The sequence below is a fragment of the Ictidomys tridecemlineatus genome, chromosome 11, assembly GCF_052094955.1.
Source record: "Ictidomys tridecemlineatus isolate mIctTri1 chromosome 11, mIctTri1.hap1, whole genome shotgun sequence".
In the NCBI taxonomy this organism is placed as follows: Eukaryota; Metazoa; Chordata; class Mammalia; order Rodentia; family Sciuridae; genus Ictidomys; species Ictidomys tridecemlineatus.
This window is the reverse complement of record NC_135487.1, coordinates 118379005-118404914: the sequence shown is the minus strand read 5'-3', so window position 1 is coordinate 118404914 and position 25910 is coordinate 118379005. Positions and strand designations below refer to the sequence as shown.

General features: G+C 41.5%; 3 pseudogenes; all 3 read left to right on the top strand.

The window, feature by feature from the left end:
- Positions 1 to 12195: 12195 nt before the first annotated feature.
- On the top strand, positions 12196 to 13399 carry LOC144368353 (myb/SANT-like DNA-binding domain-containing protein 3 pseudogene; annotated as a pseudogene).
- On the top strand, positions 12896 to 14847 carry LOC144368699 (autophagy-related protein 16-1 pseudogene; annotated as a pseudogene).
- Positions 14848 to 15091: 244 nt separating this feature from the next.
- Positions 15092 to 16547, top strand: LOC144368354 (autophagy-related protein 16-1 pseudogene; annotated as a pseudogene).
- Positions 16548 to 25910: the final 9363 nt, after the last annotated feature.

Here is a 25910-nt window from a genome sequence, read left to right as displayed (position 1 = left end):
ATGGAGACTTTAAGGGGAAAGAGGGAGGGTGGGACCAAATACTGATGATAGTGTTTGAACCCCTGGGTCTAGTCAGGTCTGAAATATGTATTTCCACCTCTGGGTAATTCAGTTAAGCAATCCAATAAATCTCTTCTTTCTGAGTGTAGCAGGAATTACTTTTCTGTAATTTTCAATCAAAAGGATACTAACTAGTAAAAGGCCAATGAGGAACATGGGATGGAGGAGTAATTGGAGCAGACTTCCGGGGGACACTACATCTGGGCCCACCTTGAAGGTTAGGGGGCACCTACAGATACCTAGAATCCCATGTGGTATGAATGCCCAGGATACCACGAGAGACTGGAATTTCTCTAGAGTGGATCTTACCTGCCCACAGCTGATAAGAAGATGCCAATTGACCTGAAAAGCTTTTCTAAACATAGGTAAAGTGATATAGCTGAACCACAAGTCAAAGAATGCTTTTCAAGGTAGTTTTCCCTAGAGAAATAGATCCTGTGCCTGATTCTGGGTAACCCTTCAGGTCCAGGATAACAAAGCAGCTGGAGTGCACCCTTTAATCTGAGAGGAGCTAACGGGGAAGGGGCAACACACAGAGGATAGGTGCTGGGTCATTCCTTGTTATCCAGGAAGTTCCTCCATGATAGTTTAGCCACTTGGCTCTGACAGGTTCCCTAGGGAGCAAGGATGCTTGCATCAATCAAAGGTGCATGGAAAAAGCTGAGGGTGAATTTCTCAAGTCTCTCTAAGCCATGATCATTGTACTCTTGCGTCTCAGTATAGTTCATTATTTTGGGCCCAATCCTAGATTTTAACTTCCTAATTAATTCTCAATTGTGTACTTGCTCAAAGTTTTACACTAGAGGTTACTATCCTTATGAAGAACTGCATGGCTTCCTAATAAGAATAACAAGAGATGGTAGAAAAATTAAACTTTGATTTAAAACAGCCTCAATATTTAATGTTTATTTTTAAAAATCAGCCTTTGCAAAAAGTCTCATCATAATATAGCACCCAGAGCACGTGTCAGCTTGGATACAAGGTATAAAATCAAGCCACAATAGAAAGGGAACCAGTCAACAATTACTAGGCTCATAACATATCACAGGCTCTTTGAACACTTTAAGATATTAGCTGAAATTATTACAGCTCATGGAGGATGACTGAGAGCTTCCAAGACTGATAAGAGCTAATGTAATGGGTTGGATGTAATAATGCTTTGTTGGGGGAAGGGTGGGGGAATGAGTCAAATTGTCTCTGCTGCACCCTGGTTCCCAGGATGCCAATAGAAGTAAATACAGATTGGTTCATTAGGAAAGGCTCTTTACTGCAAAAACATCATTTGCTCTAGAGCTAGGCTCCCCTGCATGTTGCCACCATAGCTGGGGGCCAGGTTATCAGCCACATGGAAGTCTCTTTATCCCTACCTTATCCCTTCCCTGTTCCCCCATCCTCTGCCCTGTTCCTGACTCAGTGCATTCTCCTTTTCTTCAGTGACCAGCTAGGCCAACCAACTTTTGTCACCATCTTTTCTCTCTGTACTAGACTGGTCTTCTTTTCATAGTCACTTGCTCTACATATTTTGGGTCTATTATTTTCATTATTTAGTTCTAGAAGGTTGCCATAGTATCAGCAGTAGATAACAAGTACTAGGCAGTGTGCTAACTGCTTTGCTTGAATTGTCTCATATAATCCTCACTGCAGCTCTCCGGTGCTCACTGTCAGTATTTCCATTTACTCCATGAGTATAACATGAAGTTACCAAAGGTAACTGGTGGATCTGGGATTTGAACCTGAGCAGGCTAGCCCAGGTTCTTCCTGCCAGGCCTTTCTACCTGTAGACATAGGGAGTGGGCGAGGCTGCTGATGTGGGTGGTCTCCCTGTATGGTGTTGCAGGTGGAGTTGTGGGTTTGCACTGCCTACCTAGTGGGAGATCCTGGAGTACAATAGATGGCCTATGGGCTTTGGGTCAGACAGATCCATTCCTATTTACTAGTAAATTACTCAATCTTTCCAAGTTCATTTTTTCTTACCTATAATAAATGTCAGTCCTCAGTACTCCCCCCACCTCCCAAAGTTAGGAAATAATACATAATTCTGGCTATAGAAAGTGAATCTACAGCTGTACCTTTAAGGCCTGGTTCATCCAGTCATTGCATAAGCATTAGCTGAATGTCCACTAAATGTAAGGCACTATTACTAGCACCTGAGGTATGGGGAAGAATGACGATGCCTAGCACAAGTGCAATGACTGAGTAAGAAAGGAAGTGGGCTGGACACAGAATCCTTGGAAACACTAACATTTAGGGTGGGAGGAAATTCTGCAGCTGAGGCAAGAGAAATAGCAATAGAAGAAGAGAGCTGAGAAGGGGCAGAGGCCATCAGGCTGGACTAGATGAGGTGAAGGAGGCACAGCACTTGCCTTGGATCTCGAATTTAAAGGGGCACCAAAGTTGTGTGCAATGGCAGACACCTATGATCCCAGTGACTTGGGCATTTGAGACAGGAGAACTGTAAACCTGAGGCTTGTCCTTGCAACACAGCAAGACCCCTCCCCCCCCGCCCCCAAAAAGGGGTGGGGATATAGCTCAGTGGTAAATCATCTCTGTAAAGGGCACCAAAAAAAAAAAAAAAACACACCTCAGCAATAAAATCATATTTCAGTGCAATATTTAAAATAATCAAATTAATATAAAATTCATGATGAATCAAATATCAACATTTTACATAAAAACAGGATCTGACTCTGCACCTGAGATCCCGCCTCACTTACCTCACCCTGTGTTCAAGTGGAAAATGTTAAGTAAGACAAGGAAAGAAAACTGGAAATCTAAATTTGGCTGCACAGAGGTTGCTGGTAACCACGGTGAGCTTAGTTTCATGACTTGAGGGTTGAGAAGCCAGATTACAGGTACTGACATTTCTCAAAGCATGATCTGTGAACCATAGCATCAGAGTTATTGGGAGCACTTGTTAGAAAAAAAGGTCAGGGCCCTATACTTAATCTATTAAATCAGAACCCTAGGGGTGGGGTGGGCATAGGGAGGTAGACTAGTAATTTGTACGTGTTATTTTTAATTTTTTGCTGAGCTGGATTAAAACCCAGGGTTTCCTGATGTTAGCTGGGGAGCTATGTCCCCAGCCTTAACCTTTATTTTAAACCTCTTTGCTAAGAGCCATAGCCAAGTAGGAATGATGCATGGCATTTTTGGTTGAAAGGTGATGCCAGCAAGCCATTGAGATAATGATTATGTTAAGATGTGCATTCAATTGGACATTGGACCCCTGCTGTCCTCCTAGGCCTGTTATTTTGGAGCTCTTGCGGGACTCCTGGAGAGTTCCCATTGTTTGGGGAAGTGTGGTAGGAGGGATTTCCAGAGGAGGGATTTTCCTGTTGGTGTGGTGTGTCCCAGGAGAAGGCTGCATGTGTGGTGTTCAAAGGAGTTTTGGAAATAAAGTTTGTTCTTGCTTGAGTGGCTTGTGATTTTGTGCCCAGCCAGACTGTGGCAACTCTTTTATGCACACCAAAGTACGACATTAGGGTGAACCTAGAGACATATTCTGATATTCCCTTTGGTCTGTGTTCTAGGTCTGAATCTGATCAATAATTTAAAAAAAAAAAAAGTAGGTGCCCTTTCTCACTGTGTTATATCCTCAGCCCTTTTTACTTTTTAAAAAGTTTATTTTGGTGGTATCAAATCCAGGGCCTCATGCATGCCAGGCAAGCATTCTACCACGGAGCTCCATCCCCACATCTCCAGACACCCCTACTTTCCGTTTTGAGAAAAGGTCACACCAAGCCACCCAAGTGGCCCAGAATTTGTGATCTTTCCACCCCAGAACACCCATAGCTGGGTTTACAGTCATGTGCCGCCACACCAGGCTGTTTAATAATTTTATCAGTAACTTAAATGGAAGGAAAAAACAGCTCTGTTTAATTAAGTCTTTAGTCCTGCCCAGCTGCAGACTCTTTGGTTCATTCTTTCCTTTATTCAGCAAACAAGTGCCAGCCCTCCTAGATAAGAGAAATGCAGAGCTGAACAATGAAGGAGACAGATGCAGCTCCTGGTCTCTCAGTGGGGGTGAAAGAGATATTGACCAGGTAGTAACAATCAAATGTTATGACTATCAGGACACAGGGAGGGACTGTGAGTACAGGTAATGGGAACCTCAGGTTCTCAAGTAGTCTGGGCCTCAGTGAAGGGCTTTCTAAAAACTGATATTTAAATTGAGGTCTGAATATAGGAGTATGAATTAGTTAAATAAGGAGGGGGGTTTCAGAAGAAAAGGGAGTTCAGGCTAGGGGAAAACCCTATAATAAAAGGGTCTGAGTTGGGTGTAGTGGTGTACACCTATAAGCCAGTTACCAGAAAGACTGAGGCAGGAGGATTACATTCCAAGGGCAAGCTCTGGCAATTTAATGAGATCCTTTTTCAAAACAAAAAATACAAAGGACTCGGGTTATATCTCAGTAATACGGTAACCCTGGGTTCAATCCTCTGTCCTGCCAAACAAAACAAAATAAATGAAATGGTCTGAGATGAATCCACAGGCAGACAGACCAAGAATATCCCCAGATCTTTCCATAATACAAACCACCTCAAAGATGTCCGAATCTGCTTTCAGTCCTGCTCTGCCTACACGGCTCCTGAACACAGGAACCTCAAACTCAGCATGTCCCAAATCAAACTTAACTACACCTAAACTTGCTTCTTTTTTATGTTATCTTCCCATTCACCTCGTTTCCCAAGCCAGAAATATGAGAGTCATCCTGAGGCATGAGTGGAGAGAGTAGCTGGGTATATAAATATGGAGCCCAGATTCCAGAAGGAAATTATCATGAAAACGCATGAGACCACTTAGGGAGAATTTGATAGTGTGAGCAGAGAAGAGGTAAAATAGATGGAGTCTCAAGGAACAACTACATTTAAGGGAAAGTATTCCCTTAAAGAAGAAAAAAAGGGAGAAACAAAGAGTCTTGGCATCACAGAAACCCAGGGAAGAGTGTTTTGAGAAGTGGGAAAGTTTGATTGAAAAATGCCACTCTGGTCATGTATAAGGAATGAGGATGTAGTCACTGGGCTCCACAATTAGAAAACCATTGGTAATCTTGACCAGACCAGCATCAGTGGAGTCAGGGCAACAGGGATTAGACTGCAGTAGGCAGAGGAGGAACCAGGAGAGCATGTGGAGACAGGGAGAGTAACTAGCCTTTTCAACAAGCTTCACTATGAAAGGAAGGATCTGGGTGCAACTTATGTTTGAGGCATGGATTTAATTTTATTTTTAAGGCAAAAGAGATTCTAGCATACAAAATACTGATGAAAAAAGCTGGTAATGAGGCAAAGGGGAACACTACAGGAGAGAAAAAATAAAGTCCTTGAGGAGATGGGAAGGGATTTAAATGTTGAACAAATGAGAATTAGTCCTAAGAAAGAATACCAGCTTCCACTCTGATAGGAGAAAAAAGAGATAGAGGTCAGACTGGGGACACATTTACAAGTTGGGAATATGGAAGTCGATGGAATCCTTGATTTTGGGGATATGCCTGTAATCCCAGCAACTGGGGAGGCTGAGGCAGAAGGATCAGGAGTTCAAAGCCAGCCTCAGCAACTGAGTGAGTCCCTGTCTCTAAATAAAATGCAAAATGGGGCTGAGGACATGGCTTTTTTTTTTTTAATCATCAAATGTTCTGTTCTAAAATATTAGAGAATATCAAGAGAAAATCTCCCTTAAAACTGTTCTCTTTTTCTTTTGAAATTTTCTATTGTTTCCACCACTCAGCAAAGGCTACCTGCTTCTAAGGCAGGATCAAGCTTACAAGGAACAAGCTGGATCCTTGGGAAAACTCCTGCTTCAATTCAGGGGAAGTCATGCCTTGGTCAGTTTGAATGAAATTGTTGAGGATGTGATTCCTTGTGACTTTGCCAGCATCGTCCCACTCTTGTAAAAAGCTTAAGAGCCTGCTAATTACTGCCTGTTCTTTTATAAAAGTCATGATCAATCAGTAGTCCTGAGGTGGGCTCACTACCCCCAAAGCAGTACACTTCATATGTGATTCCAGGAAGGGTGTCCACTTAGCCTAGCCAAGCAAGACAACTGGGTGGACAACTGTGGATCAATCTCCAGCCCTGGAACTGCAGCTGGTAGTGGATAGTGGAGGCAGCTGGACAATGAAACCAAAGGGCACTGTCTTCACAGGATACTAATAGATGCAATATGGAGAGGAGAGACCCTCTGGGTTGGCAGAATAGGACACTGCAGGCTTCCTACCTTCACAGCTGTGTGAGGGGGTACATTTTCCATTTATGGCTCAGTTTAAGCTTTTTGATGTTCCATAAACAAGACAAACATATATATTGGGCAAATCTGATGTTTCAAACCCAGCAACTGCCAGGAGTGGTGGCTCCTGCCTACAATCCCAGCAACTGGGGAGGCTGAGGCAGAAGGATCAGGAGTTCAAAGCCAGCCTCAGCAACTGAGAGAGACCCTGTCTCTAAATAAAATACAAAATGGGGCTGAGGACATGGCTTGGTGGTCGCGTGCCCCTGAATTCAATCCCTGATAGTCACCCCCTACACCCACCCACTCACCCCCCCCAAAAAAAAGAAAAACCAAACCCAGCAACTGAAAACTACCCTCTTGGCTCCTTGCTGGTAGACCCTCTTCTTTCTCCTTTCTGTTGCTATCCCCTCCCTACACGACCGTCCAAGGCTCCCAACTCTTTCTTTTCAGATGCTCCCAAGTGCGTCCCTCAAAAAAGCAACCATTTTCCACGGAAATTTAAAAAAAAAAATCAAAGAAAAGCCTGTCTAGCGCCAGGTGGGGAACATTTTAACTAGACAGGAAGCTCCTTTCAAATCCTCTTCTAACTTTCTCCGTGAAGAGGAGGAAATCGCCATAACTTTTCATGGTCTCCAAGGCGCCTCCACAGAGCAGAGCCTGGCAGAAGCGAGGAGCAGCCCTGCGATGCTGGGGGCGCCCCTGAGCTGCTCAGGCTCCTCTCGCCTTCTCCCAGGACGAACTCCGCTGGGATGCCCTACACTGAGGCGCAAGACCCTGGCACCTGCGCCCCCTACTGGCCTCAATAGACACTCGGAAGCGCGCGGTTCTTCAGGTCAAACGTGGGTGACAGTTAAGAATCTAAGTAACTGACTGAACTGCTCCCAACCGCTTGAACCCAGGACTGGAAACTGAGTCTGATCATCCCACCTCTGAGCCTAGGAACACCTTTTCCTATTTCAAGTATTTTCTACTTGAATGGAAATAGGACAATAGGTCCAAATAGAAGCAGGTGTCCTGGCGAAGGATTTGGTGGTCAGCGGCTTAGGGTCACCTGAGGACAGAGGGGGTCTTGCAGGGTCATGGGGCCCATTGGCCACGGGGTGGAGACCTCCAGTGCCAGCAAGCATGGAGCCCTCAGAATCACTGGGGATAGGATGTCCCAAGCTTAGACACCCAGATTTGATGTATCCAGTTTTCCAGTGGTTGTGGCCTCAGGCACCTGAATTAATGAGGAGCCAGGGGACATCACTGGGAGACAGGGCTGAATGGACAAGCAGCAGGGTACCATGGAGGACTCAGGGAGCAGCCACTGTCTTGAGCAGCCTCTTTCCCTGTCCTGAATCCTGCCTGTCCCTTCAAGTAGAACTCAGAGGGGAAACCAAGTCTCACTTAAGGAGTGAGAGAAAATGGGCTTTACCCCAACTAGACAAAAGGTTCCACCTAGAATTAAACTCTGATTGTTGGACCTAAAGTGTGCAGAGTGCTCACCATTACTGCATGGAACCACAGTAATGAACAAGTCCCAAGTCGCCCTAGATTTGCAAGCCCTTTCTCAGGCTCCATCATGCCCCAGCTTTTCTTCCTGCGGTGAGTACAGATATCACTCAGCTATTACTCTGTGGGTCTTCTAACCATAAACACATTATATCTCCTAATTTAGGTGTTCGTTTATCCTTTTAAAATTCTTTGCCACTTATACACTCTTATATGTTTTTTTTTTTGAAGTATTTCATTTTGGGAAAACCATTTTAAATGGTATTGATTTCAAAAGTTTCCTTTCTAGTTATGTATATATTTCTATTAATAGAAATACATTTGAATTTTGTTTGTGTACATTGCACCCTACAATTTAACTAATCCTGCTCATTAGTTTTAATATTTGGAGGAGTTTTTTTTACCCAGAATCTTTGGGATATTTTATATGGACAATCATATCATCTGTGATAGAAATAGTTTTATCTCTGTCTTTCCAAGAATGGATGCCTTTCTTCTTCTGCACTATCTCATTGGTTAGGACTGACATAGAATGCTCATGTGACTGGTGAGGGTGGCCACTTTGCCTTTTTACCAGTGTGAGGGGAGGGCATTTGGTTTTCCCCAGGAAATATGATGACTGTGATGTTAGCTATTCCATTTCATAGATATCCTTTATCAGTTTGATAAGTTTTTCTTCTATTCCTAATATGCTATTTTTTTTTATCACCAATAGATGTTCTCAATGAACTCCCTTTGCCCTTTTGTCAATAATCAATTGACCATACTGATGGGGCCCTTTTTGTGTAGGTTAATCTTTTTGTTATTTTCATTTATGTGTTTATCCCTTTGCCCATAGTACAATATCTTGTTATAGTGAGTCTTAAAATTGGGTAGTGCAATACATATTGTCAAATATAGTTTCTATTAAAACTGATATTATTATGTAGTCTTAGTATTTAACTATCAACATAGTGAATTACAACAATTGATTATTTTACAGAGAGCCAGTCAGGCATCCCTGGGTTTAACCCAGCAATTAGGGAGTTTCTCCCCCCACAAAGAGAACCAATAAGATATATAGATATAAAAGGATGCATTATGAGATTTGTCCCACAATTGTGAAGGCCAGGAAGTCCCATGATGTGCCATCAAAGCTGGAGCACCAGATGTAATTCAGTCTGAGTCCACAGGCTTAAGAAGCAGGGGAGCTTTCACTGCAGAGTTGAAGTGATGACTATCCAGAAGACAAAGTGAATTAGTTATTCCTCCATCTTGATTATTATTGCTGTTATTATTCTTTGCAGTATTGGAGAATGACCCCAGAGCCTTCTACACACTAGGCAAGCAATCTGCCACCGAGGTACATTCCAGCCATTTTTATTTTATTTTATTTTGTGACAGGGTCTCACTGAGTTTTCCAGGCTGGCCTTGAACTTGAGATCTTCTTGCCTTAGCTTCTCAAGAAGTGGGAGTACAGTTGTGAGGCATCATGCTCAGCTCTCTATCTTTATTTTTTATGGGACTGTGGATGAATTGAATAATATGTACCCACTTCAGTGAAGATGGATCTTTTTTCCCAGTCCTGGGCCAAATACTAATCTTTATACAGGCAGAAAAAAATGTCTCACCAGTTATTGGTGTGTACTTTAATGCAGTTGAATTCACATTAGAAAAAAAAAAACCACACCCACTTATTGTATTGCTCATTTTGTACATTGCTGGAATTAATTTTTAATACTTTATTACAAACTTGCATGTATGTTCATGAGGGTTATTGATATGTAGGTTCTGGGGTTCTTTGGTTAAGTTTCTTTTAGAAAGCAGGGATCTCTTTAGTATTGTATTAAGGGCATGCTGACTTCACAAAATAAATCATGAAATATTTCCTCCTTTTCCATTTTCTGAAAAAAAAATTCTGTAACTTTTATAATGTTTCTTCTTTAGTTGTTAACAAAATTATCCAGTTAACTAATATGGACATAGAGATTATTTTTTATTATTAATATGGTTTCATTTTGAGTTAGTTTAGTAGCTTGGGGTTTTCAAGAAATGAATCCACATTTGAATTTATATGATAGGGTAGTTCATAATGTTATAAAATTTCCATATTATGCTCTTGATATTTTTAGGATCTTTAATGATATTCCATGCCATTCTTGATAATACTAATGTGTGTTTTCCTTCTTTTTTCATAAATACCAGTTAGAATATTACATTTTTTACTTTCTCAGAAAATAACATTTTCAAAAATTAGAGGAAGAATTGTGGGAGAGAGAATCTGAACAGTGGAGTTGGAGAGTCAGAAGAACCACTGAGAAGGTAATGAAGGTAATGCATAGAGCTGATATGTCCATTAACTCAAGTGTGACCTCAAGGAAAGAAGTGCTGGACTCACCTAGGGAGTTATTCCTTTGTGGTTCTGCACCCAGATATCTGGGTATGGGCTTCATGCCACTGTGGGTCTATGCTGGCAGCAGTCACGAAGGAGAGCTCTGTGCAAATGGAGGAGAGCAAGGGAAAGCTGGAACCCACCAGTTCCTCTCCATCTGTTCATCACCACATTAAACCAGAAGAGTCCTAAATTTATAATCTAGACTAAAATTATAATTGATATTTTAAGAAAACATGCAATTCATAAAAGTGTGTGCAACTAATATAAGAGTTTCAAAATACGTGTAGAGAAAAATGACAAGAATTAAAGGAAATCTACCGTCACATATAGAGTTATAAACATTTGTTGTCTGTAAAAGGTAGAACAAGTACAAGAAAAGAAAAAAGTGTGTATGGCTATAAAAGATTTAAATACTACAAGGGTATTTAGATTATTATATCTAGCAGATAGAGAAGAAACATTCATTTCAGGATTACATGGAACATTCACCAAAGTAAACTGTAAGGAACATCCTGGTTATAGTTTTAATCTTGTATTTTCCACACATACTTAAGTGCTGAATGTTGGGTCCCTCACCGTTGGCACTATTAGGAGTGGTGGAAACTTTGGGAACTGGGACCTATTTTGAGGAAGTAAAGTCATTGGAGGCATGTCCTGGAAGGAGGCAATAAGGACTTGGACCTCTTCTGCTCTCTCACTTCCCACACACCATGATGTGAACACCTTTGCTCCACCACATGACTCGGACCAAAGTGTTTAGCTTCACCACAGGTCAAATAGAAGGGGCAAAGAATCCATGGATTTAACCTTTTAAAACATTTGCTTAAACATATTTTTCCTTCTTTTAAGTTGTTTGTCTTAGGTATTTTGTCACAGTGTTGGCAATTTAACTCATACAATATAAAGTGAGTCTCAAGATTTTCTTAAGAATTTTTTTCAGTGTATATTATTTGACAACAGAATTAAATTATGTGTCAAAATTGTAAGTATCTGAAAGATAACCAAACCTTTTGGAATTGAGTAGTGTATTACTTTTTAAAATACATGTGTGTTAAAAAAATTACAAGGGAAATTGGAAATTATTTTGAGCTGAAGGATAACTGAGATTCAACCAAGCAACAGCAGTAGTAGGTAGATGAAGAAGATCTTAAAAGAGCATTTCTACGTCCACCTGCTTACATTAGAAAAAGACACATAAAATCAAGGATGTCTTAAGCTCCCACCTTGGAAGCTACAAATAAAGAAAAGAAATAAGCCAAAGTAAATGGATGAAGGAAAATAATAAAGATAGGAGGAAAAATAAAAGAGAAAATGATGACACCATAAAGAAAAACAATAAAATGGAAAATGATTCTTCAAAAAGCTAAAGAGCAAGACCAAGCAAGAGAGAGAAGCGCAATAAGCAATACCAAATACAAAAACCATCTCAATAGATCCTAATGTACTACAATAATGTAGTATTGTGTATCTTCCTGTAAGGTTCTATTGTATAAAAAACATTTAATTCAATGACAACATTTTTTTTAAAAAACCAGAAAAAAGTGAAAAATCTGAATAAGTATATATACATGTGATAGTAACCAAATTTATAAAAACATATCAAATGTACTCTAAAACTATGACTTCATTGGTGATTATGTCATATATTTAAGAAAGAAATAAGACTAACCTTATCCAAAGTTTTCTGATAACATTCCCTGGATATACGATACAGCCAAACCCATAATATGAGGTCAGAAGGATCCTGGTCACAAAATGCCCAAACCACACTTAAATGTTTTATTAAAACTTATAACTAGTATCACTTTTTTCAGTGCTGGTGATCAAACCCAGGGCCTTGTGAAGCCTAGTCAAGGATTCTACTGCTGAGCAACCACCTCAGTCATCCCAAGGGGAGCGCCCACCGACCGGCAGGCGGCGGCGGCCCGCGAGGGGGAGGCGGCTTCGGGCTTTGTGGCCGCGGCGCGCGCGGCGGGGCCTGGCCGGCAGGGGGCGCGCCGCCGGCGCCAGGCGCTCCGGAGCCCGCGGCCCTCCAGGCCGCTCAGCCCGCGAGAGGAGTCGAGGCCGCCGCGCTCGCGCCTCGCCGGCCCCTCCCCGGGTCTCCGCGGCCACCGCGCCACCCCCTCAGGATAGCTAACTGCCCAGAGAAACAGAGTGGAAAATGCAAAACAACGAAATTATAAAACCTGCCAAATACTTCTCAGAGTGGGAAAAGAGCATCTTGCTTGCTTTGGTAGAAAAGCACAAATATGTGCTGGAGTGCAAGAAAAGCGATGCCCGAACTATCGCCCTCAAGCAGCGGACCTGGCAAGCGCTTGCCCACGAAGACAACTCTCAGCCCAGCGTGTCGCTGCGGGATTTCAAACAGCTCAAGAAGTGCTGGGAGAACACCAAGGCTCGGACCAAAAAAATTATGGCCCACGAAAGGAGAAAGTGAAGCGAAGCGTCAGCCCACTGCTGAGCACCCACGTCCTGGGGAAGGAGAAGATGGCCAGCATGCTGCCCGGGCAGCTGTACTTTCTGCAGAGCCCGCCCGAGGAGGGCCCGAGTACCATCGTGATGCCGCAGCCCCAGAATCATTTGCTGTTTCAAATAGAGAACTGTGCGATGGTGAGAAAGAGTTCATACATTTTCCGGGATGTGAGGGGACCTCTCAACCTGAACCCTAGTGTTCAGCTGTCAGAATAACAGCCAATAAAAACTACAGGAGCAAAACCTCTCAGGAAGGTGCTTTAAAAAAGATGCATGAGGAAGAACACCATCAACAAATGTCCATCTTACAACTGCAGCTGATACAAATGAATGAGGTGCATGTGGCCAAAATCCAGCAGATAGAGCGAGAGTGTGAGATGGCAGAGGAGGAACACAGGATAAAAATGGAAGTTCTCAATAAAAAGAAGATGTATTGGGAAAGAAAACTACAAACTTTTACCAAGGAATGGCCTGTTTCTTCATTTAACCGGCCCTTTCCCAATTCACCCTAAGACTTTGGGGTGGCTCCCTTGTAATTAATCTGTTGGCAAAGGAAATCTGGAACGTGAACTTGCGGTCAGTAACCTGTAACAGAGCTACAACTAGGAAAATTAGAGTGGTAGTAGTCACTTATTTAAGAATACATTCAGGTAAACAGCTGCACCCTATGTACCCCTTAAGTGGCAACGAAGCTGTTATAGTTTCTGAAAATTATCTCTGAGTGCTATAATTCTGAATGTATTGTCTCTTAATTAGAATTCATATAAGAACCATGTGTGAGTGTTGTATCTTTTTTTAATCAAATGCAAGTGTGACTATAAAGGAGTGTGGCTGATTTTTTTCTTTTTTTAAGCAGACAACAGAATTTTTCTATCAAATGAATGCTCTCCCCATTGAAAGTGGCTGTCCAGGCAGGGTGCCCATCCGTTTCTCCAGTGGCTGTGTTATTACTCAGAACTTGCTAGAGGTCTTTAAGGAATTTCTGCAAAAGCTGCAGCACCTCTTTTATTTTTTCCAGTGTCATCCTCTGACTGTGGATTTTCTGTTTCCAAAAAGCCCAGCATTTGAAAGGATAGTTTCTAATGTGGCTCATAAACTGCCTTTTAAGGCTCTTCCAAATACTGTCTCCAATAGTAGAGAGTTTTGTTGGGAACTAAGGATGTAACAACTTTGAGGGAGAAATGTTTATTTAGGTTTCTACACTGTTATGTTTGTTTTATTTAAAAAAGACTTGGAATTTAAAAAAAAGAAAAAAAGTAAATCTCAAAAAATTACAAAATGGACATGGCATTGGGAGCACCTGTGTCTGGAGCTGATCTCTGGGGCTGCTCTCCTTCCTGTCTCCTTTGGTCCCCTTATGCTGTGGTCGCAGGCCTCCACTAGGATAGGAGTCCCTTAGGTGCTGTGGCAACATGCCACTTCTTCAGGCTTCAGTGTTGCTGGCATCTCCAGCTGACATGCCACCTTGCAGAGGAGCTGAGGTGCTGTAACTGGATGCAGAGAGAATCTTTGGGGAGATAATCCTGCAGTTCCTGGACACAGTGACACATGGAATGTTGACATATCCAACCAGACCTTGAAGGACAAATATGATGCCATGAAGGTCATTTTACTGTCTTTGAGGAGAACCTGAGGAAAACTACTGCAGAGAACTAGGAGCCAGTCACTAGGCAGATGGCCAACAAGGCCCAGGAAGCCAGCTGCCTCAATGCAGAGAAGGAAAGGGACTCCAGGAGACAGCAGGCCTGGCTGCAGAAAGAGCTTGCCGAAGCCACAAAGGAACCGCTGCCCGTTGAACAGGATGATGACACTGAAGTCATTGTGGGTGGGACAGAGCACACAGAGGAGATCTCCCCTGTGCAAGCTATCAGCAGAGCAGCTGCTAAGTGACTCTCACAGCCCACTGGAGGTCTTCTGGATTCTATCACTAATACCTTTAGGAGATGCTCTGTCTCTCCGTTTCCACTCCCCCAAGACAATGTGAGCACTCATCCTGGCTCTGGTAAACATATGAGGGTACCAACTACTACTGCCTTATGTGTCTTTGATGCACATGATGGGGAAGTTAATCCTGTGCAGCTCAGGGCAGGTTCCCTATTACTGGCCACAGGTGAATGGAAATGTTAAGTTATGGGAAGCATTTGGAGACAAATATGAGTTCAAAGGCTCCCTATCTGGTAGTAATGCTGGAATTACAAGCATTGAATTTTTTTTTTTTTGAGAGAGAGAGAGAGAGAGAGAGAGATTTTAAATATTTTTTAGGTTTTGGTGGACACAACATCTTTATTTTATTTTTATGTGGTGCTGAGGATCGAACCCAGTGCCCCATGCATGCCAGGCAAGCATGTTACCACTTGAGCCACATCCCCAGCCCCAAGCATTGAATTTTCTTTTTTTTCTTTTTCTATTTTTTATTGGTTCTTGTTGGTTATATATAACATTAGGATTCATTTGATAGTACTAGGGCTTACAACTTCAAATAATTTTGAAGCTGGACTGTGGATGATTATTGATTATAGCACATGCTCACAGGACATAGTGGGAAAGTGTTCCCTGCTGATTTCCTGCTGGACAATGCATGGATGTCTCAGGAAGTCATGACCTGACTCTTGAACTCTGGGATCTATGCAAGAAAGCATAAAGAGAGCATTTGCAGGATTCAGTTACAATGATGTTGTTTGCACAGAGCAATGTGTGATGAGTGGACTTTTTGACAAGAAAAGTCATTTCAGGGACATCTGGTCAGAGTGTGGTGTGAGAAATGGAGCTGTTGGGGAAGATTTTTGCTTTGGATCTAAACCCAGAAAGGACTGAACTTCTGAGCTCTTCCCATGATGACTTGCTGAAAATCATTGGTTTTCAGACAAATGCTCTCAAGCAGAGGTTCAGTGCACCTGGATTCAAGTGCAGCTCTGTACCAGAGTCTTCAGGCCTGATTGCAGTTATGTGGCAGCAGTCTTGGCCAAGGGCTCTCTCTGTTCTCTCTCTATGTCTGGATAGTGCTCACAGGGAAAGAGGAGAAGGTTCTTTCAAAACAGCACAGCTGCTCCCTTAGGCTGGATTCAGTGAGGCCCGACTGCTAAGTGAGCCAGACTTACAGTGCATGGGGAATTTCTCTAGAATTCTTTTGCTGTCAACGAGTCTCTGCCTGGGCAGGTACAGCTGGATTTGGAATGCACTGGGTATGGTTTACAGTCTTGACTCCAGTGCTCTTCTGGTCTCTCCCAGAAGCTCTTCTGTCAACACTGTGGTGTGGTGTCTCTCCAGTGTGCATGTTGTCAGTGTGAACAAAAGCAGCAAATCTATGCTAAGGGCACAGAATTGATGACCTTCAGGAGAGTAGCAGGGATGCACACAGTCCTGTCCTGTGGGCACAGGTCCTTCCAGAGAAGAGCCCATGTCATGCAACATGGTGGCCTTCCTTTGTACAGGATTTCTGAGAATTTTGACTAAGCTCTCTAATGGCTTGGAGGAAAAAATACTGAAACAGCCTGACCCTGCAAGTCACCTGGCCAAGGATCAGGCTCTTGTCTCAGTTGGTGTGGGAAACACTAGTAATTCTGATCTTCCATACCTCATTGGGGAGCCACAGGGTCCCCTCTAGCTCTTCTCACTGGATGACAGTGCCAGTGACACCCACATGTCCAGGTTTGTCCGCAGCTGTGCTGCTCCCATTCAGTTCTACCAGATGCACAGCTATGGGAGGCCATCCTTGCACGTGATTTGAGTTACCTCCCTGGCTGGGTGAGAGACGCTTAGAAACAACTGTGTAGAGCCTTCCCCACCCTTTTCCAGGTCTGAGGGCTTGTCCTTGCAGAGGCATGTCTGGCCACTGCCCTGAAGACCCAAGCATCACCCCTGACCTTGGGATGCTGCCCCCCTTCATCTTCATTGGATGATACTTTCCCTGGAAGTTTTTGTTCCCCAATAAAAGCCCACTTCCTGACATGCTCGCTCTCTCTCTCTCTCTCTCTCTCTCTCTCTCTCTTTCTCTCTCTCTCTCTCTCTTTCTCTCTCTCTCTCTCTCTTTCTCTCTCTCTCTAGCCTCTTCTGTAAACCTTGCCACCACTTTAGGTGGCTGGAGGCAGGAGCTAGGAGAAGCCATCTCAGAGCTGGTATTAAAGGTAATGAGAGTCTTGTCTCTTTAATTTTAAACTCCCTAGCAATTACTTATGAACCAAACCTTTTTTCATGAAGTCAGCGCTGGTCGTGTGGCAGACACAGCCCTTCAACTGGAAGTCCTTTGCCTAGTGGACTTGCTCTAAGCATTGGATTAGAGGAAATCCCAAACACAGGGCCTGGGCTGATCATTGGGCTCTCATGAACTCATTATTGCTGAAACCTGAGGTCTTTTGAGTGGTCTTAAAAACTTTGATTCCATCCAGCTCCGTTCTTCTACATATCTACTTCTTGGTCAAGAAATGTATATTGATTTGGTTAAAAAAATTTTGAGACAGGCAAGGACATGTGCCAGCCTTTTCAAGTGAGGTGGGTTTGTGACAGAGTTGAAAATTGGGCTCCTGAATCATTTTGCAAATGCATGGAAGGTGTGTGCTTGCCACATTCTTATTGATGACAAAGGATTTGAGGTATCTGATGTATTTTCTCCAGAGCTGGTGGTGGTGATTCCAGCCACTGACCCTCTCCAGTCCTGCATGCACTGACCTTGGAGTTCAGTGCAGGAAGCCCAGTCCAAGGAGCATGGTGGTGTTGTGTTTCCTGTTGGGCTGTGATGAAGGCTGGGGAAACATTTATATTTATCCGTTGACCTGTGTAAGATTTTAATTCTGTGTTGGTGTCGATAACATCATGTTTTTATCACATTTTCATTTGCACTTTTTTCTTCCACACTTGTTCTCTGGACATGAGGTACATGGGTACCAGAAAATGAGAAAGGAATGAGGCATCTTTGCTGACAGGGACATGATCTTCATTTTCCATCATTTTCCTGCTTGCATCTTCTTTTTTGTTTTGCCATTCAAAGAACTTGTATTGAGGGGAGTGGAAATTCACAGCCAGGGCACATCTTTAATTTATTTAACTATGTATGTTGCCCAACAGAACTTCATAAATAAAAAAAGAATCAAGAATCAAGAAAGGCAGTCTTCAAATTGCAGGGTGGGTCAAGCCCATAGAGACATTTTGATTTCTTTATTTTTATAATCTTTCTTACATCACTGCATAATGATAAACTTGCCAGAAGACAAAGTTTGTCTTCACTGGTAAGTGAGCTATTCAGGACAAATAGTATAAACATGAAAAGTTTTCTGGATAGAAAAGGCACAGACAAGTAAAAGAATGTGTACAGGGCAATGACCCAGACAGAGCAATATGACAACTGTGGCAAGAAGAAGAATGAGAAGAAGCCACAGAAGATTCAATGAACAGGACTGAAGGCTTTGTTGCGCACAGAAAACTTTATAAATTCACATGACACACAGAGGACCAACAGTTACTTGCATTAATAATTTTCCTTCATTGTGTCCAAGTCCTTTAGTTTGTCCTGGTGACAATGACAGTACCTGAGCCAGGAGAAGAAAAAGAAGAGATGTGGAAGACCAGAGTTAGAGAACCCAGCCAACACCCCAAACTACAGAGAAAATAACTGAATCTAGGGAGTAAAAACAACCAGTGTTTAGGACACCACAAACAGCCTGCACCCCAAATCATGCACAGTTTAGCCTTCACCACACAAGGTTCCAGGACTTCCCTCTCATTAGCATGCATATGCCACATAAAAAACCAAAAGTCGTCAGATAGATATGTTTCTATTATTTAGAACAACAACAACAAAAAAACATTTGATGGACAAGTATTCCAAATGAATTTAACTTCCAGTTTAAAACTTGTTAGGTATAAATTTATAAACCAATTGTGAGTATAATTTTTTATGTGCTGTCTAGTACAATGCTTTGCAATGAAACTTAAATATGTACAGAATCACACATATATAATACACATATGAATATATGTGATATATGTATATGTTAAAATATTGATCAAAGGCTGGGGTGCTATTCAATGGCAGAATGCTTACTTAGCACACAGAAGGACTTGAGCTCAAACTTCCTGTATTATGAAAGTTGATCAAAATGTTATGTATCACAAAAAAAGTAGTCTGGTAAGAGGAGAGCGGGTCAGAGCCAGGCTCTAGTTCAGGAATCTGGGGTCTATGAACAAGAAGAGCTGGGACTGAGCCATGGTGTTACACCTTAGCTGGTACATGGGAAAACAGTGATGGGGAAGACTGTGTTAGAAGGAAATGAAGATGTGGCTCAGCACCACACCCACCATGGCAGCTCCAAAAGGGGAAGGCAACAACCTGATGTATGCTTAGCACTTCCTGCCAGCTGGGTACTGTGCTTAGCACTTCACAGATGTTTCTTACTTAAAGGCCACAATTAAAAATCCATGAAATTGTCCATTTTTATTTGACAATTGAGGTCATCATCTGAGAAATAAGTATTCAGGGCAACCAGAGAAAATAAGGACTAACATGACCCAAGAATATCTGGCATGAGAATTTGGCATGAGAATTTCAAGGTTCAGATTTAGAGAAACCTGAGCAGAAGTGATTGAGGATATGGCCATGCAGGTGATTGGAGTCGGCAAATCAATTGGAGCTCCCAAAAGGCAAAACAGAAGACACAGAGTGGAATGATGTGTCAAGAGGTTGAGGAGTGGGGCCTCTGTTAACACTCAAATTAACCTAGGGAAGCAACATAGAGTCTGGATATTGAAGAGAGCCAGAGAAATTTGGTGAACATGCTTATCTGAAGAGGCAGGCAAGAGATTGGTGAAGGACTGAAAGTCAACCATGTGAAATAAATGTGCCTTCCACCCAGTGCTTTCTTCACGTCCTCGTTTCCTTAGAATCAGGAGCATTTTGCCACATAGTGAGGTCCCCCTAGGTGAAGAAAAGGAAGCCACTCTAGAGAGTGTGGAAGGTCTATAATAATGAGACAGAGCCTAGTGAGGTGGAAGGAAGACCAACTAAAAAGCAAAGCACTTTATTAGGTCTCTAAGCCGTGTAAACCCCAGCTTGTCTATTAAAGTCTCAGTGCCACACTTTGCCAGTTGGGTCGTGTAAAGTATAAACATATAGTAAAACCTGTCCTACTATGAATGAAATTGGAAAAAACAGGCTCCAGGCCAATATATGTCTCACACCTATAGCCAAACTTCCATAGAATTTTTGTTTTTGCCTTTTTATATTTTACAATAATTTTCTTACATTTTTTAACTTTAGAAGTTTATGGTCATATGTAGCAGTGGATTCATACATCTATGCAATTTCAGTTCATGATTTGCCCCTTTCCCTCTCTCTTTTTCCTCCCATCCTCCTTAACTTCTCCCAAATATCCTTCATCTACTCTACTAGACTTCCTTTTCCTCATATATTAATTTATATTTGATTGGTTCTTTCTACCTATGTATAAAGGTGGAGATCCCTGTGGTATATTTATATGTGCATATAACAACTTTTTCAGAATTCATTTTGGGGCTGCGGTTGTGGCTCAGTGAAGAGCACTTGCCACTCATGCCCAAGTCCCTGGGTTTTATCCTCAGCACCCAGTAAAAATAAAGATATTGTGTCCATCTACAACTAAAAAAAAATCATTCTTCACTGCCTCCCCTTACCCATCCCTGCACTCTGCCTCACAATCTTCTCCATTACTGTTCTTTCCTTTATGTGTAAAATATCCTATTCTGCCCTCCCCATTTTCTTTGTTTTACTCTAGTTTCAGCATGAGAATAAACATTCAAGCTTCAAGTTTTTGTGTTTGCCTTAGTTCACGTAGCATGATATTCTCATTTCTATCCATTTATTCGCAAACACCATAATTTCATCCTCTTTTATGGCTCTGTAGAACTCCAGTGTGCATCTCTCCCCCCCCCTCTCTGTCTCACACACACACATACACACAAACATTATATATATATATATATATATATATATATATATATATATATATATATATATATATATGATTTTAAATTCATTTATCTATTGTGGGGAATATTGAGGTTGATTTCATAATTTACTATTGCAAAATGTGCTGGTGTAAATATTGAGGAAGCTGTCACTGTAGTATGCTGATTTTAGAAGTTTTGGAAAAATACCTAGGAATGGGAAGATGCTCATAGGATGGTTACATCTCTAGTTTTTTGATGAATCTCAATTCTGCTTATGGAATGGTACTAGTCTGCAGTTAAATGTACAAGTGCACCTTGCCCCCACAACCTTGCCCACATTTTTTGTTTGTGTATCCTTGACAATTGCCATTTCCGGGTGAGGTGAAATTTCAGTTTTGTTTTCATTTTGTGTTTTTCTGATTGCTTGTGAGGTTGAACATTTTCTCATATATTTGACTATTTGTATTTCTTTTGTTAAGAAGTTTCCATTTAGTTATATTGCCCATTTATTGATTGGGTTATTTGGAATATTTTTGTGTGAAGTGTTTTGAGTTCTTTGTATATTCTGGATATTAATTCCTTATCAGATGAGTAGCTGGTCAAGATTTTTTCCCATTCTGTAGGCTCTCTGTTCACACACTTATTTCTTTCCTTTGCTGGAAAGAAGCTTTCTAGTTTGATGGCATCCCACTTATTTATTCTTAATTTCAATTCATGCACTTTTTTTCTTTTTTATTAGTTGTTCAAAACATTACAAAGCTCTTGACATATCATATTTCATACATTTGATTCAAGTGGGTTATGAACTCCCATTTTTACCCTATATACAGATTGCAGAATCTCATCGGTTACACATCCACATTTTTACATACTGTCATACTAGTGTCTGTTGTATTCTGCTGCCTTTCCTATCCTCTACTATCCCCCCTCCCCTCCCCTCCCATCTTCTCTCTCTACCCCATCTACTGTAATTCATTTCTCTCTCTTGTTTTTTCCCTTTCCCCTCACTTCCTCTTATGTGTAATTTTGTATAAAAATGAGGGCATTTCATGCACTTTTGAGTATCCTGTTAAGGAGGTTGGTGCCAGCAATTTTATGATGGAATGTTAGCCCTATATTCTCTTCTAGCAGCTGTAATGTTTCTGGTCTAATTCTTAAGTGTTTGATCCATTTTGATTTGAGTTTTGTGCAGGGTGCAAAATAGGGTTCTAGTGTTATTTTTCTACATATCACTATCCAGTTGTCTTAGCACCATTTATTTAAAATGTTTTTCCTCCAATGTATATTTTTTTGCACCTTTGTTAAGTATCAGATGGCTCTAAGTATGTGGATTTGTCTCTGTCTTTTACTCTGTCCTATTGGTCTTTGGGTCTATGTTGGTGCCAATATCATGCTGTTTTTGTTATTACAGCTCGGCGGCATTATTTATTGTCTGGAGCTACAATATAATATAGAGTTAAAAGGAGTCAAGTGCATTCCAGAGCCAACATACCTGAAGCTTGAAGGTCAGGGAATCTACATGCACTTTCTCAACAGAATTTGTCTTCTGATTATCTTCTGTTTGCAGACACCTCTGGCAACATTAAGGACATGCTCTTGAAAACCACGTGTGTTGTCAGATGATCCTTTAAGAGCATCATCCTCTATCTTGGCATGATTTTTTATTGGAATGGAAGCATCTAAATTCAGCTCTGAAAATAAAACCAGAGACAACAGAATCCTTTATTATCTATGATGTCACTGTGACACACTCTTCCACTAAGAGGGTCACCAAATGAAGAAAGCAGCTTTGGACAAGGAAGCCCATGAGTTGATATGCAGCTTATAATGACTTTGATATTTTATTTTTCCTTTCTTTTACTCTTATGCTTACTTTTATGTGTAGAGCACTACACAGACTCTGACTGATTCTACCCTTAAAATTGTCCACTGTACTGGGCACAGTGCTCAGGACTATAATCCCAGTGGCTCAGGAGGCTAAGACAGGAGAATCATGAATTCAAATCCAGACTCAGCAACAATAAGATGCCCCTACCTCCTAAGTGCAAATAATATGCAAATATATGGCTGGCATAGCAAAGGCACAATGAAAGAAAACTGACCAGGATATAGGAAAATAGCAAAGCTTAAGATCCACCTGATCTCTGTACCTACTCTGAAACAAAATGGGTCTCCTGCCTTTGTATGCATATATCTTAGCCTACACAGTGGAGTTGAGTGCAGAGAATTTGTGCTTTACCAAGGAGACAAGTTGGACTCATCTGAATTATGATAGGAGTACTCACTGGCTTCATCCACAGCAGAGCTGACTTTAGGCTCATTGATGGGAAGACAGAGCTTCTGAGAAGTTCTTGTGAGTCAGGTGAATCAAGTTGATCAGAGGGTACAAAATACTTTTTGATCAGCAGGCGGTCATTTTCTTTCTCTTCCTGCAATTCACCATTGAGACTTTTGAGACAGTAAAGAATAACAGATGAAATCAAGGTTGTTTAGAAGCTAGAGCCTCCCAGCTGGTCCTGCTTCAAAGCTGAAGGTTGGAGTCCCCAGAAAGTCCCTCCCTTCAAATATGATCTAGGAAACCATTTTTTTTTTTTTAAATTTCATGGACATAGTTATCACTCTATGAGAGTGGGAGAGCCACCAGTGCCCAGTGTACTAGCCAGAGAACAAGCTAATGAGGAAGAAGGCTCGACTCCATCTCTAAGGTATATGGCCTCAGAAGGAGCACACAATGAGAAACAAAGCTCTGGTTGAACCTCCTGCATGACTATATTGATACTTACATATAGATGGCCAGCAAATACAGCCTGGTATATAACAGAGTGCCAGAGAACTTGGGCCTTCTGTTAATTTATCTATCCATTTTTGACATAATACTTTTTTGGGGGGCATAGGGGGTGTCTTTCTGCTTTTCTTGCCATTGCATACCTGTCCATACTCTCAGACCATTAGTATAGAAAGACAGTTATAAAATCCTGATTTTATAACTTAAAAGTTAATAAGTGATTTTTTTAAAAGCAAGAAATGTTCAAGACTGACTGCACAGTTCTTCTTAGCCAGGGTATAGGTGGTACATTTACATAAGAATTTTTTTTCCAAATCTCAGAAACTCTGTTTGTCTTCTTCTAATTCATATTGTAATTCCCATATGATTTCTTTAAGATTCATTCCAGGCCCTCCTTCATGGTTCATTTCAGCCCCGAAAGATACTGCCATTATGGTGTTTGTAGCAGTACACAACATCTAGGGCCTGCAAAGAAGGAACCCAAACATGTTATGGGTTAAAAACAAGTGAACCTGAGAGCGGGCTTCAGTGGTGCACACCTGTAATGCCAGAGGCTCAGGAGACTGAGACAAGAGGATCTGGAGTTCAAAGTCAGCTTGAGCAACTGCAAGATGCTAAGCCACTCAGTGAAACCCTGTCTCTTAATAAAATACAAAAAAGGCTGGGAATGTGGCTCAGTGGTTGAGTGCCTCTGACCCCCCCCCCCCACACACAAAAATTTACCCAAGTAGAATTCATCAGGACTAACGGATGACAACTGCTGTCATGATTAACTTACTGTTGAGAAATGAGTACTCAGCACTTCAAATTCCTTCACCTTCCAAACAAAGATTCAGATACTTGAGTCTATAGCTCAGACACAAAACAGGAGTGAGGAGGTAGGGATGAGTGTGCTAGGTAACCGTCTAACAAAATTAGAAAGTAGGAGATGTCATGGAATGTGGAGAGCCCCTGCCATCCAATGGCCTCATGCTACCTGATCCACTGTTTTTTTCAAAAGGTCACCACAGACGTAGACCACCACTCATTGGGCAGTGTCAGTAGTTGTATACACTCATGCCAATATTACCAACTTCTCTTTGTTCCCTTCTCCAAATTTACCATATTTCACTTTTCTCCTATGGGTGGATGTTGAGAATCCTCAAAGTAAAAATGGTTTCCCACCAAGGTAAAATTATCTGCAGGAATTCCCAGTAATCACTTCATTATTTCCTTAATATTAAAGTGGTCATAAGACTTTTTCTTAAAATGCAAAACTGACATTCTAAAACAGTCATAATGTTCTTCTCTGACTATCCAGCCATTATTTCCAAATCCATTAAAAATACTGAACACTAAAAAATAAACCATGTTTGAAATTGTTTTCTGCCCTTTCTCAATGTTTTTTTTGTTTTGTTTTGTTTTGTTTTTGTCATACTCCATTTTTATTGTGGCCTCTTTTCTCTCACTGAGACATCTGTTGGTGTATAGGACTCTGAAGGAATTGCTCACTTCCATTACAAAAGTTCCTATTGGCTCAGACAAATACATGATGAAATTGGTAGAGAATGGCTGCAGATCATAGACTACATATTTAGCATCCACTGGGTCCAACGTTTTGCTGTACTTTTCTAAGAAATTGTGCTAATCTGAGCCAGCTAATGTGCTCTTTTCAAAGCCCTTGGGATGCCTTTCCTTTCTTGGCCCTAGAGTCACAATCATTTTTCCAGCTTGTTTAAGTGCAAGAGGGGTGTCAGGTTACTGTGAGGTCAAGGGAAGTCTTTGCCATTTGGCGTAGGGCCACCAATTATATTACATGGAAATGTATTTTCTCCTGAAGTCATTAAGAGTTCTAAGTGCAGTGATTATTCTCTCACAACAGGACAGTAACCCCCCTAATTCATTGAATTCCTCTGGCTTCACTTTCTGGGCACAATCTTGACCTTGTTGGAGAATCACAAAGTCATATATATCAGGCTTATCCACTTCCTCTCTGTGAGGATTCTCTTGATTTTGCTACTATCTAAATATGATCAGTTAATAGAAACATGGAGGGAAACCATGCTAAGTATTTGTGAACCTTCAACTGTGGGACACTCACTGGAGGAGGTTTCCAGATCCCTCTTACTATGTCCCCAGCAGATAAAGTCCACTGCTGACTCTGCTCTTCATGGCAATCCTTCCTTCAGCAGGTCGGTCTACTGGTGTCTGCTATGGATGTTCTCACCTACTGGGAACCATGGCTGCATTTGGAGCAGATATTTTAAGCTCCTTTCAGTAAGGTTTGGATACCCTTCCTAGCATGCCCCCAGTGAAACAAGCACAATGCTTTACCTGTAGGAACTCAGCAAATGCATTCATTGAGCTTAACTCATTTATAATGCAAATTCTCTAGATAACAGGTTGATTTTACATTTTATAAATATAATAGGGTAAATTGAGTAACAAAACTGAGAATTTTATTTTATTCTGCTTCTTTGGACATGAGTCGTTGACTCTCATCCACTTGAACTTCAGAAAGCCAGGCTTTTGTTTCCACCTTCCTCCCTTTGGACTGCAAACCTGAAAATTACTTCGATTCTTTCTCTGCATTTGAAAAGAAG